Source organism: Petromyzon marinus, chromosome 21 (genome assembly GCF_048934315.1).
Source record: "Petromyzon marinus isolate PM22_M1 ecotype Great Lakes invasive population chromosome 21, UKy_Petmar_22M1.pri1.0, whole genome shotgun sequence".
In the NCBI taxonomy this organism is placed as follows: domain Eukaryota; kingdom Metazoa; phylum Chordata; class Hyperoartia; order Petromyzontiformes; family Petromyzontidae; genus Petromyzon; species Petromyzon marinus.
The window spans coordinates 11,061,669-11,074,223 of NC_133687.1; the positions used below are offsets into that span (position 1 = coordinate 11,061,669).

At 39.4% G+C, this 12,555-nt stretch overlaps 4 non-coding genes across 4 annotated transcripts; all 4 read left to right on the forward strand.

The window, feature by feature from the left end:
• Nucleotides 1-2,842: 2,842 nt before the first annotated feature.
• TRNAE-UUC (transfer RNA glutamic acid (anticodon UUC)) lies at nt 2,843-2,914 on the forward strand. Its single transcript has one exon. It is a non-coding gene; the product is annotated as a tRNA-Glu (tRNA).
• Nucleotides 2,915-3,815: 901 nt separating this feature from the next.
• TRNAE-UUC (transfer RNA glutamic acid (anticodon UUC)) lies at nt 3,816-3,887 on the forward strand. The gene has a single exon. It is a non-coding gene; the product is annotated as a tRNA-Glu (tRNA).
• Nucleotides 3,888-6,298: 2,411 nt separating this feature from the next.
• On the forward strand, nt 6,299-6,370 carry TRNAE-UUC (transfer RNA glutamic acid (anticodon UUC)). Its single transcript has one exon. It is a non-coding gene; the product is annotated as a tRNA-Glu (tRNA).
• A 903-nt stretch (nt 6,371-7,273) lies between these two features.
• TRNAE-UUC (transfer RNA glutamic acid (anticodon UUC)) lies at nt 7,274-7,345 on the forward strand. Its single transcript has one exon. It is a non-coding gene; the product is annotated as a tRNA-Glu (tRNA).
• Nucleotides 7,346-12,555: the final 5,210 nt, after the last annotated feature.

Here is a 12,555-nt window from a genome sequence, read left to right on the forward strand (position 1 = left end):
GATTGCGCTACTAATTTGCGTAATTAATTTGATGATGCATTGACAGCCCCGTGACGCTGGGAAGCGACTTGCGTGGTTGTCAATGATTGCAAATGGAGTTAATGAGTTAATTGCGAGAACACGTGGACGTGTGTTTACAATGCATAATTGGTATTTATTTATTATTCATCACTCGAATGAGTGTGTGTAGGTTCATAAAGTGTGTCCGTGTGTGTGTCAAAGTGGGGAGCGGTAGTGTAGTGGTTAGCACGCTGCGCTACGAAACCGGCGATCCGAGTTTGAACCGGTCCTGGGCCTCCCCTAGGTCGACTCGGCCTCAAATGATAACCGGTGCATACCGGTGCAGTGTGGAAACATCGCCACTGGGGAGACAAAGGTGGCCGGGCGTGGTGCTGGCCACCCACCCTCTCGTGTGCCGTGCCGGCCTTCATAGGTGCTCGCTAACGGCACTTGCCCCATTAGTCTATTTAGGCTATATGGGTGATCCTTGTCTTAGTTTTCTTTGTGTGTGCATATCGGAAGCGGTGGCGCAGTGGTTAGCGCGCTGCGCTACAAATCCGGCGATCCGGAGTTCTGCTGATGCTGCTGACGCTGCTGTTGCTGATGATAATGACGATGACACAGATGCTGTCCGTGGTCCAACCGCACCACCCAACCGTCGTGTGCCGTGCTGGCCCTTAATAGGTGCTCGCTAACAGCATTTCGCCCCCCCCCCCCAACAAACAGCCTTGTGTGTAGTAGCGTGACACACACGGCTGTAAATAGTCCGCCTCTTCGTCCCCGTTGTCTCTTTGTGTGTGACCTTGGCAAATTCTCTTGGCTGCGAAACACATTGTTTCAGCTCCAGTGGTCGTAGACAATTGAAAAATATGTAAGTGCCTGCATACATCAACCTTACTGCCACAATCACTCAGCGCTCGCCGCGCCTCCTGACATTGCCAGTGATGGGCCAATGAAGGTCTAAGAGTGATGGCAAGGCTCTCTTGGCTAATATGTATCTAACTGTGGTTAGAAAAGGCGCGCGATCTCTTCTGCTACGGTCATTAGACCCACGGCCGCATGCACACGGATGCATGAACACGGCCGCATGCACACGGACGCATGCACACGGCCGCATGACACACGGCCACGTGACCCACCTCCTTCCCACCGCTGTCGTCGGATCTTGGAAGCTAAGCAGGAGTTGCGCCTGCTGAGTGCTCGGATTGGGTGACTGCCATGCGCGCCTGGTTTCCTTATAGGCTGGGCAGCAGAGGTGGGTAGAGCAATAATCCATTGTTGTGCTGCATTCCTACGCTTTCCCTGACCCGCGCGTCTGCAAGTATGGTCATATAACCCCCACAGATGCTCCCACGGCGTGCGGAGGGGTCCCTGATACATCAGTGGTTTGACAAATGTGTCGCAAGTGAACCCTCCGGCCACCCTCGAGGCCGCGACATTTGCCACAATGTAAAAAAACATACACTGGATGTCCAAAGCTCTAATCGAAATCGATGGTGACAATTCATTCCATGGCGAAGGGGATGGAGTGTTAACATTAACCTCGTGTATCAACAAACACGTAAGCAGTCGTTACCACCAAAGGGAAACACAACAGATGTTACGCGTGGTTAACCACTGGACGTGTGAAAAAGAGCTTTGTAGCTCATCGGATTCCTCCAGTTTCAATAAAGATTTTGTTATTCTGAACCACACGTGGCAGTGGCTGCCACTAAGGGTGGGTGGGGTGCGCGACCAAAGGGAACATCGGGCTCGAGAGTTCGTCCGGAGAGAGAGACGGAGCGATGAGACATCGGCTCGCGTGGTAGAGATACGGTGAATTGTGAGCATCACGAGTCCGTGACAGGTGGAGATGGCTTGGCGGGAGGACCTTCATCCAGCAGTGGAGGAGACATGTTTTCCATTCTTATTGTATGATGACTGTGCACGTTTGTTCAGAAAATTAGTTCGTCTTATGGTATACGACTACCGATGCATTTAGAATTCTGTGCGCAGCCTCTCATATGGTCTAGTGGGGAGTGTTCCTGGTTTTCCCCCAGGCTGCCAGGGTTCAATTCCCGGTATGAAAACAAATGTATTTTTTTTTTAAGTTGGATTGATCCCAAGATGTCAGTGATTCCGGAGAAAAAGTCGTATTGAAAATAATAAAAACTTTCATTATTTAAAATGTATTATTTTTTATTTTATTTTAAAAAATATTAGATTTTTTGTTTTCTATTTACGTTACTTGAATTCCTGCAGTCACGAAAGTTTAAAGTAAAAATTTCTGGCGTTCTTATTTGAGATGACTTCGTAAATTTTGGCAATAAAATGATCATGGATTATTCTAGTCTGTGTTTATAGATTATTACTAGCCTGTGTGTAATATCCTGTATGGCCCAGTGGTTGGGGTTCCTGGCTTCCCCCGAGGCAGTCAAGGTGCAATTAACGGGATGGGAAAGAAAAAGTTAGTATATAATTCAATCTTATTTTTAGTTTCGTTGCTGCGTCAAAATATGTTTTTTTCTCGTATAGAAAATTTATTATTTTTCTTAGAATTCTTGTGTGTAACGTTAGGTATGTTCTGGTTTTTTCATAATTTTGATGATGATTGTAAAATCATCAAATCAGTTTGTGTGCAGGTGCTGAGCGGATTGTTGCATCACATGATCATGAGCGCTGGTAACTTGGGGAGGCCTTCATCCAGCAGTGGACTGACCATGGCTGATGGTGACGATGAAGAATGTAATGGTAGATGAGACATGGTTTCGTCACTATTTCATGATAACCTTGCAAGTTTTTTTTTACGAGTTAATATTATGGCATACGACTACCAATGGATTTCCAGCAACTTTGCCCAGCCTCCCATATGGTCTAGTGGTTAGGATTCCTGGTTTTCACCCAGGCGGCCCGGGTTCAATTCCCGGTGTGGGAAGTAATGTATTGTGTTTTTTAAGTTGGATTTATCTCGAGATGTCAATGATTACGGAGAAAAAGTCGTGTGTGGCATTCTTATTCTTGAGTTCGTTCGGTAAAGTCACGTAAATAGAAACAACGTGAGACTTAAATTATAAAATAAAATTCAAATTATGAAAATATAATAAAAATGATTAATTGAAAATAATAAAAACTTTTATTATTTAAAATTTATTCTTTTTAATTTATTTAAAAATATATTTGATTTTTTGTTTTCTATTTACGTTACTTGAATTCCTGCAGTCACGAAAGTTTAAAGTTTAAAGTAAAAATTTATGGCGTTCTTATTTGAGATGACTTCGTAAATTTTGGCAATAAAATGATCATGGATTATTCTAGTCTGTGTTTATGGATTATTACTAGCCTGTGTGTAATATCCTGTATGGCCCAGTGGTTAGGGTTCCTGGCTTCCCCCTGGGCAGTCTGGGTGCAATTCACGGGATGGGAAAGAAAAGTTAGTACGAAATGTAATCTTATTTTTAGTTTCGTTGCCGCGTCAAAATCAGAATATGTGTTTTTCTCGTGTAGAAAATTTGTTATTTTACATAGAATGCTTGAGTGTAACGTAAGGTATGTTCTGTTTTTTAAAATAATTTTGATGATGATTGTAAAATCATCAAATCAGTTTGTGTGCAGGTGCTGAGCGGATTGTTGCATCACGTGATCATGAGCGCTGGTAACTTGGGGAGGCCTTCATCCAGCAGTGGACTGACCATGGCTTATGGTGACGACGAAGAATGTAATGGTAGATGAGACATGGTTTCCTTCACTATTTCATGATAACTTTGCAAGTTTTTTTTACAACGAATTAATATTATGGTATACGACTACCAATGCATTTACAGCGACTTTGCCCAGCCTCCCATATGGTCTAGTGGTTAGGATTCCTGGGTTTCACCCAGGCGGCCCGGGTTCAATTCCCCGTATGGGAAGTAATGTATTGTGTTTCTTAAGTTGGGAGAAAAAGTCGCGTGTGGCATTCTTATTCTTGGTTCGTTCGGTAAAGTCACGTAAATAGAAAACAATATGTGAAACATAAATTGTAAAATTCAAATCATGAAAATATAATAAAAATTATTAATTGAAAATAAGTAAAACTTTCATTATTTAAAATTTATTATTTTTTATTTTATTTAAAAATGTATTATATTTTTTGTTTTCTATTTACGTTACTTGAATTCCTGCAGTCACGAAAGTTAAAAGTCAAAATTTATGGCGTTCTTATTTGAGATGACTTCGTAAATTTTGGCAATAAAATGATCATGGATTATTCTAGTCTGTGTTTATGGATTATTACTAGTCTGTGTGTAATATCCTGTATGGCCCAGTGGTTGGGGTTCCTGGCTTCCCCCTAGGCAGTCTGGGTGCAAATCACGGGATGGGAAAGAAAAGTTAGTACGAAATTTAATCTTATTTTTAGTTTCGTTGCCGCGTCAAAATCAAAATATGTTTTTTCTCGTGTAGAAAATGTATTATTTTACTTAGAATGCTTGAGTGTAACGTAAGGTATGTTCTGGTTTTTTCATAATTTTGATGATGATTGAAAAATCATCAAACCAGTTTGTGTGCAGGTGCTGAGCGGATTGTTGCATCACGTGATCATGAGCGCTGGTAACTTGGGGAGGCCTTCATCCAGCAGTGGACTGACCATGGCTGATGGTGACGATGAAGAATGTAATGGTAGATGATACGTGGTTTCCTTCACTTTTTCATGATAACTTTGCAAGTTTTTTTTACAAAATGAGTAAAAATGTTGGTATACGACTACCAATGCATTTAGTGTGACTTTGCCCAGCCTCCCATATGGTCTAGTGGTTAGGATTCCTTGTTTTCACCCACGCGGCCCAGGTTAAATTCCCGGTATGGGAAGTTATGTTTTGTGTTTTTTAAGTTGGATTGATCTCGAGATGTCAATGATTACGGAGAAAAAGTCATATGTGGCATTCTTATTATTGGTTCGTTCGGTAAAGTAACGTAAATAGAAAACAATAAATAATAAATTTTAATTATGAAGATAAAATAAAAATTTTTTATTGAAAATGATAAAAGCTTTCATTATTTTCAAATTATTTTTTTTAAAAAAATATTAGATTTTTTGTTTTCTATTTACGTGATTTGAATTCCTGCAGTCACGAAAGTTTAAAGACAAAATTTATGGCATTCTTATTTGAGATGACTTCGCAAATTTTGACAATAAAATAATCATGGATTATTCTAGTCTGTGTTCATGGATTATTACTAGCCTGTGTGTAGTATCCTGTACGGCCCAGTGGTTAGGGTTCCTGGCTTCTGCCTAGACAGTTTGGGTGCAATTCTCGGTATGGGAAAGAAAAATTAGTACATCGTTTAATCTTATTGTTGGTTTCGTTGCTGCGTCAATATCAAAATGTTTTTTTCTCGTATCGAAAATGTATTATTTTTCTTAGAATGCTTGAATGTAATGTTAGGTATGTTCTGTTTTTTTTCCTTAATTTTGATGATTGCAAAATCATGAAATCAGTTTGTGTGAAGCTGCTAAGCGGATTGTTGCATCACATAATCATGAGCGCTGGAAGCTTGGGAAGGCCTTCATCCAGCAGTGGACTGACCATGGCCGATAGTGACGATGAAGAATGTAATGGTAGATGAGACGTGGTTTCCTTCACTATTTCATAACTTTGCAAGTTTTTTTTACCATGTCTACGAATACATTTACAGTGATATTGTATTTTTTTAAAGATGGATTGATCTGTGGATGTCAAAGATTATGGAGAAAAAGTCGAACGTGGCATTCTTATTTGAGATGACTTTGCAAATTTTGACAATAAAATAATCACGGATTATTCTAGTCTGTGTTCATGGATTATTACAAGCCTGTGTGGAATATCCTGTATGGCCCAGTGGTTAGGGTTCTTGGCTTCTGCCTAGGCAGTTTGGGTGCAATTCTCGGGATGGGAAAAAAAATAATACGTAATTTAATTTTATTGTTGGTTTCGTTGCTGCGTCAAAATCAAAATATGTTTTTTCTCGTAGAGAAAATTTATTATTTTACTTGGACTGCTTGAGTGTAACGTTAGGTATGTTCTGGTTTTTCATAATTTTGATGATGATTGTAAAATCATCAAATCCGTTTGTGTGCAGGTGCTGAGCGGATTGTTGCATCACATGATCATGAGCGCTGGTAACTTGGGGAGGCCTTCATCCAGCAGTGGACTGACCATGGCTGATGGTGACGATGAAGAATGTAATAGTAGATGAGACATGGTTTCCTTCACTATTTCATGATAATTGTGCAAGTTTTTTTACAACGAGTTAATATCATGGTATACGACTACCAATGCATTAACAGCGTCGTTGCCCAGCCTCCCATATGGTCTAGTGGTTAGGATTCCTGGTTTTCACCCAGGCGGCCTGGGTTCAATTCCCGGTGTGGGAAGTAATGTATTGTGGGTGTTTTTTTTAAGTTGGATTGATCTCGAGATGTCAATGATTACGGAGAAAAAGTCGCATGTGGCATTCTTATTCTTGGTTCGTTCGGTAAAGTCACGTAAATAGAAAACAATATTTGAAACATAAATTATAAAATAAAATTCAAATTATGAAAATATAATTAAAATTATTAATTGAAAATAATAAAAACTTTCATTATTTAAAATTTATTGTTTTAAATTTATTAAAAAATATATTTGATTTTTTGTTTTCTATTTACGTTACTTGAATTCCTGCAGTCACGAAAGTTAAAAGTCAAAATTTATGGCGTTCTAATTTGAGATGGCTTCGCAAATTTTTGCAATAAAATGATCATGGATTATTTTAGTCTGTGTTTATGGATTATTACTAGCGTTTGTGTAATATCCTGTATGGCCCAGTGGTTGGGATTCCTGGCTTCTCCCTAGGCAGTCTGGGTGCAATTCACGGGATGGGAAAGAAAAAGTTAGTACGAAATCTAATCTTATTTTTAGTTTCGTTGCCGCGTCAAGATCAAAATATGTTTTTTTTCTCCTATAGAAAATTTATTATTTTACTTAGAATGCTTGAGTGTAACGTTAGGTATGTTGTTTTTTTCGTAATTTTGATGATGATGATTGTAAAATTATCAAATCAGTTTGTGTGCAGGTGCTGAGCGGATTGTTGCATCGCATGATCATGAGCGCTGGTAACTTGGGGAGGCCTTCATCCAGCAGTGGACTGGCCATGGCTGATGGTGACGATGAAAAATGTAATGATAGATGAGACATGGTTTCCTTCACTATTTCATGATAACTTTGCAAGTTTTTTTACAACCAATGAATTTTATGGTATACGACTACCAATGCATTTACAGCGACTTTGCCCAGCCTCCCATATGGTCTAGTGGTTAGGATTCCTGGTTTTCACCCAGGCGGCCCGGGTTCAATTCCCGGTATGAGAAGTAATGTATTGTGTTTTAAGTTAGATTGATCTCGAGATGTCAATGATTACGGAGAAAAAGTCGCGTGTGGCATTCTTATTATTGGTTCGTTCGGTAAAGTCACGTAAATAGAAAACAATAAATAATAAATTAAAATTATGAAAATATATTTTTTATTTATTGAAAATGATAAAAGCTTTCATTATTTTCAATTTATTATTTAAAAAAATTATTAGATTTTTTGTTTTCTATTTACGTGACTTGAATTCCTGCAGTCACGAAAGTTTAAAGTCAAAATTTATGGCATTCTTATTTGAGATGACTTCGCAAATTTTGACAATAAAATAATCATGGATTATTCTACTCTGTGTTCATGGACTATTACTAGCCTGTGTGTAGTATCCTGTATGGACCAGTGGTTAGGGTTCCTGGCTTCTGCCTAGACAGTTGAGGTGCAATTCCCGGTATGGGAGAGAAAAATTAGTACATCATTTAATCTTATTGTTGGTTTCGTTGCTGCGTCAATATCAAAATGTTTTTTTTCTCGTATAGAAAATGTATTAAGTTGCTTAGAATGCTTGAATGTAATGTTAGGTATGTTCTGGTTTTTTTCGTAATTTTGATGATTGCAAAATCATGAAATCAGTTTGTGTGAAGCTGCTAAGCGGATTGTTGCATCACATAATCATGAGCGCTGGAAGCTTGGGGAGGCCTTCATCCAGCAGTGGACTGACCATGGCCGATAGTGACGATGAAGAATGTAATGGTAGATGAGACGTGGTTTCCTTCACTATTTCATGAGAACTTTGCAAGTTTTTTTACAATGTCTACGAATACATTTACAGTGATATTGTATTTTTTTAAAGATGGATTGATCTCTGGATGTCAAAGATAACGGAGAAAAAGTCGTACGTGGCATTCTCATTTCAGATGACTTCGCAAATTTTGGCAATAAAATAATCACGGATTATTCTAGTCTGTGTTCATGGATTATTACTAGCCTGTGTGTAATATCCTGTATGGCCCAGTGGTTAGGGTTCTTGGCTTCTGCCTAGGCAGTTTGAGTGCAATTCCCGGGATGGGAAAAAAATAATAATACGTAATTTAATCTTATTTTTGGTTTCGTTGCTGCGTCAAAATCAAAATATGTTTTTTTCTCGTAGAGAAAATGTATTATTTTACTTAGAAGGCTTGAGTGTAACGTAAGGTATGTTCCGGTTTTTTCATAATTTTGATGATGATTGAAAAATCATCAAATCAGTTTGTGTGCAGTTGCTGAGCGGATTGTTGCATCACGTGATCATGAGCGCTGGTAGCTTGGGGAGGCCTTCATCCAGCAGTGGACTGACCATGGCTGATAGTGACGATGAAGAATGTAATGGTAGATGAGACGTGGTTTCCTTCACTATTTCATGATAACTTTGCAATTTATTTCTTACAATGAGTTAATATTATGGTATGCGTCTACCAATGCATTTACAGAGACTTTGCCCAGCCTCCCATATGGTCTAGTGGATAGGATTTCTGGTTTTCACCCAAGCGGCCCGGGTTCACTTCCCGGTATGGGAAGTAATGTATTGTGTTTTATAAGTTGGATTGATCTCGAGTTGTCAATGATTACGGAGACAAAGTCGTATGTGACATTGTTATTTGAGATGACTTTGCAAAAATCACACTTATATGTACAAATCACACTTATCATTGACGGCAACAATGTCCCCATCGGATTGGGAAAAGGTCGACAATATGACTGCCTCTTCAGCTGCCACTATGTCGACCAAATGTAAGGACAATTTTATTTCCAAATTCAACCGCCATTCCAACAAAAAACCGGACCCTCACACCGAAAAGCTAGATGTCAACAAAGTCGTGATTAATCGGAGTGACAGCTCTATCTCTTATTGTCTGAAATCCGTTTTAGCTAAAGGGCTAAACTTTGCTGTCACACCTAAACACATACCAGTTAATGATATCATTGCCCATGTCGATGTTGCACTTAAGGGCCTGGGTCACATCGCTGCAGACGTAGCAAGATCTGAAATCGCTGCAACCCTCAAAAACGCTAAGATGCCACCTAGCAACATCAGCAAAGATGAGAGCTTTGAATTATCTCAATTAAAAAAGAGAGATGACATTGTCATCCTCTCAGTTGACAAGGGCAATGCCACCGTCATCATGAAAAAAATAGAATATAACAACAAAATTCAGGAACTACTCAACGATGGCATCTATACAAAAATAAGAAGAGACCCCACCAACAGCCTGGTTGCTAAAGCCAACAAAATAATTTCTCATTCAACAGCATTAATTGATCAAACCAAACAGTTCTCGTTGAAACCTTCTGTGGCCAGACCACCAAGATTATATAGTCTTCCAAAGATACGTAAAGAAGATACACCCCTTCGTCCCATCATCTCCACTATCAACTCCCCCACCTACATACTGGCTCGTTTTCTGTCTGATATCCTGCGACCTTTCACTGGGAAAACCACCTCTGCGGTACTAAACTCTACTCACCTGGTATCGACAATCAAGGGTTTTTCCCTGTCCCCAGACGACCTGCTTGTCAGCTTTGATGTAGTTTCCTTATTCACCAAAGTTCCTGTACTTGACACCATCGCAATCATTGAAGACTTGGTTCATCAAGGATTGCATATTGATGTACCCCCCCCCCCCTGGTGAGACACTGCTTAACCAACACATACTTCACCTGGAATGGAACTTTCTACAAACTGAGGGCCCCCCAATGGGCTCCCCCTTATCTCCGGTGGTAGCCAACATGTTCATGAGAAATGTGAAATTGACGCCATCCAGACTGCCACTTTACGCCCGACCTTGTGGAAGAGGTACGTGGATGACACTTTTGCCATCTGGCCACATGGCCGGCCTGCTCTAGATCAATTCCTCGACCACATCAATTCCATACACCCAGCCATCAGATTTACCATGGAAGTCGAAAAAGATGGCAAGCTATCCTTTTTGGATGTACTAATTAAAAGGAGGCCTGATGGTTCAATGAGCCACTCTATCTACAGGAAAGCTACCCATACGGATGCTTACTTACAACCGGATTCCCACCACCATCCATCCCAGAAGAACTCCCTCATCAAGACTCTACACCATAGAGCCCAATGCATTTCCAACCAGGAACACATTGCCAGTGAACCCAAGCACGTACACCAAGCTCTCAAGGCTAATGGTTACTCCGACTACACAATCCGCAAAGCCATCACTCCAGTCATGAGGAAGGATCCTCTTGAGGAGCCATTCAAAACCATCACCTTACCCTACATTGCGGGGGTCACAAAAAAATCTCCAAAATCCTGAATAAACACAAGATCCAGGTCGGATTCAACACAGTACATAAAATCCGTGATCTGGTTCCGTCTGTGAAAGATGTGGTTCCAGACATACAGTACCCAGGCGTTTACAAACTAAGTTGCCTCTGTGGTAGCAGCTACATTGGAGAAACCAAACGACATATCTCGGACCACATCCGTGAACATAAAGCAGACTTGAAACACGGTAGGACGAACTCCTCAGCCGTGGCAGATCACTGTTATAATTCAGTGGGCTCACATGACATTGACTTCTCCAAGACGGAAGTTCTCTGCAAGCCATCCGGCTACCATGAGAGATTCGTTCATGAGGCCATCCACATATACAAACACAGAGACAATTTCAACCGAGAAGATGGATTCTGGCTTAGTCACCATTGTAAAGATGTTATAAACCATTTCGGTTCTTAATTTATTGTATTTTACGGTGACCTTCCGACCACAGTCCATTTGCAGGCACTGCTTCTTGATACCTTTCACACGACGGTCAATGGTATGGCTTATAGCATGTTGCATAATAATAAATAGTATAACATTGTAATGTTTAACATAATTCATGGGGCAATATATAGTATCGTAATTGTATAGTGAATATACAGCAATGTGGTATACAGGAGGGTTGATAGAATAAGACAGTGTAATATTACGAGTCTAATATTTTATAGTCTAAAGTATAGGGTAAAGTATAGTAACGCATTGCATAATCCAAAGGTGGAATTTGTCTATGGATATGGTATTATACCATGTAGTTTAGATTGAAAGGTATAATATTGTATAGTAGTCCAGTTTATAGCACAGTTATAACGCAACACAGGACAGAGCACCGTGGCGGTTTTGTTGTATCCACTTTTTCACCCCCCCCACTCCACCTTCCGAGATTGTCCCTATTCATAAGTTAATTCCCCCCACACAGCTTAAAAGACGCTGCACTTGCTTGGCAGTGTTCACTCAAGCGCTGTCTTCTGGGCAGTCCTGTTTCTTCACCTGAAGAAGGCTACTTGTGTTGTGGCCGAAACGTCGTGAGAATTTTATTTTATTATGTTTTATTTTTATTATTTTATTTCCATTCTACGTGACTTTACCGAAAGAACCCAGAAGAAGCAAACAATAAATAAAGAAAAAATAATAATCTATAATTATAGAAATACTTTTTTTTTTAATAAATTTAAAATAATAAAGCTTTCATTATTTTCAATTCATCATTTAGATTTTGTTTTAAAAAATATTATATTTTTTGTTTTCTATTTACGTGACTTTACCGAAAGAATCAAGAATATGAATTCCTGCAGTCACGAAAGTTTTAAGTCAAAATTTGTGACATTCTAATTTGAGATGACTTTGCAAATTTTGGCAATAAAATAATGATGGATTTTTCTAGTCTTTGTTTATGGATTTTTTCTATCCTGTGTGTGATATCCTATATGGCCCAGTGGTTAGGGTTCCTGTTTTCCCCCTCGGCAGCCTGGGTGCAATTCCTGGTATCGGAGAGAAAATTAGTACGTCATTTAATCTCTTTTCTTGTTTTGTTGCTGTGTCAATATCAAAATGTGTTTTTCTCGTATGGAAAATGTATTATCTTACTTAGAATGCTTGAATGTAATGTTAGTTATATTCTGTTTTTTTCAAAATTTTGATGATGATTGCAAAATCATCAAATCAGTTTGTGTGCAGGTGCTGAGCGGATTGTTGCATCACATGATCATGAGCGCTGGTAGCTTAGGGAGGCCTTCATCCAGCATTGGACTGACCATGGCTGATGGTGATGATGAAGAATGTAATGGTTGATGAGACATGGTTTCTTTCACTATTTCATGATAACTTTGCAAGTTTTTTACAATAGGAGTAAAAATTTTGGTATACGACTACGAATGCATTTAGAGTGCCATTAACCAG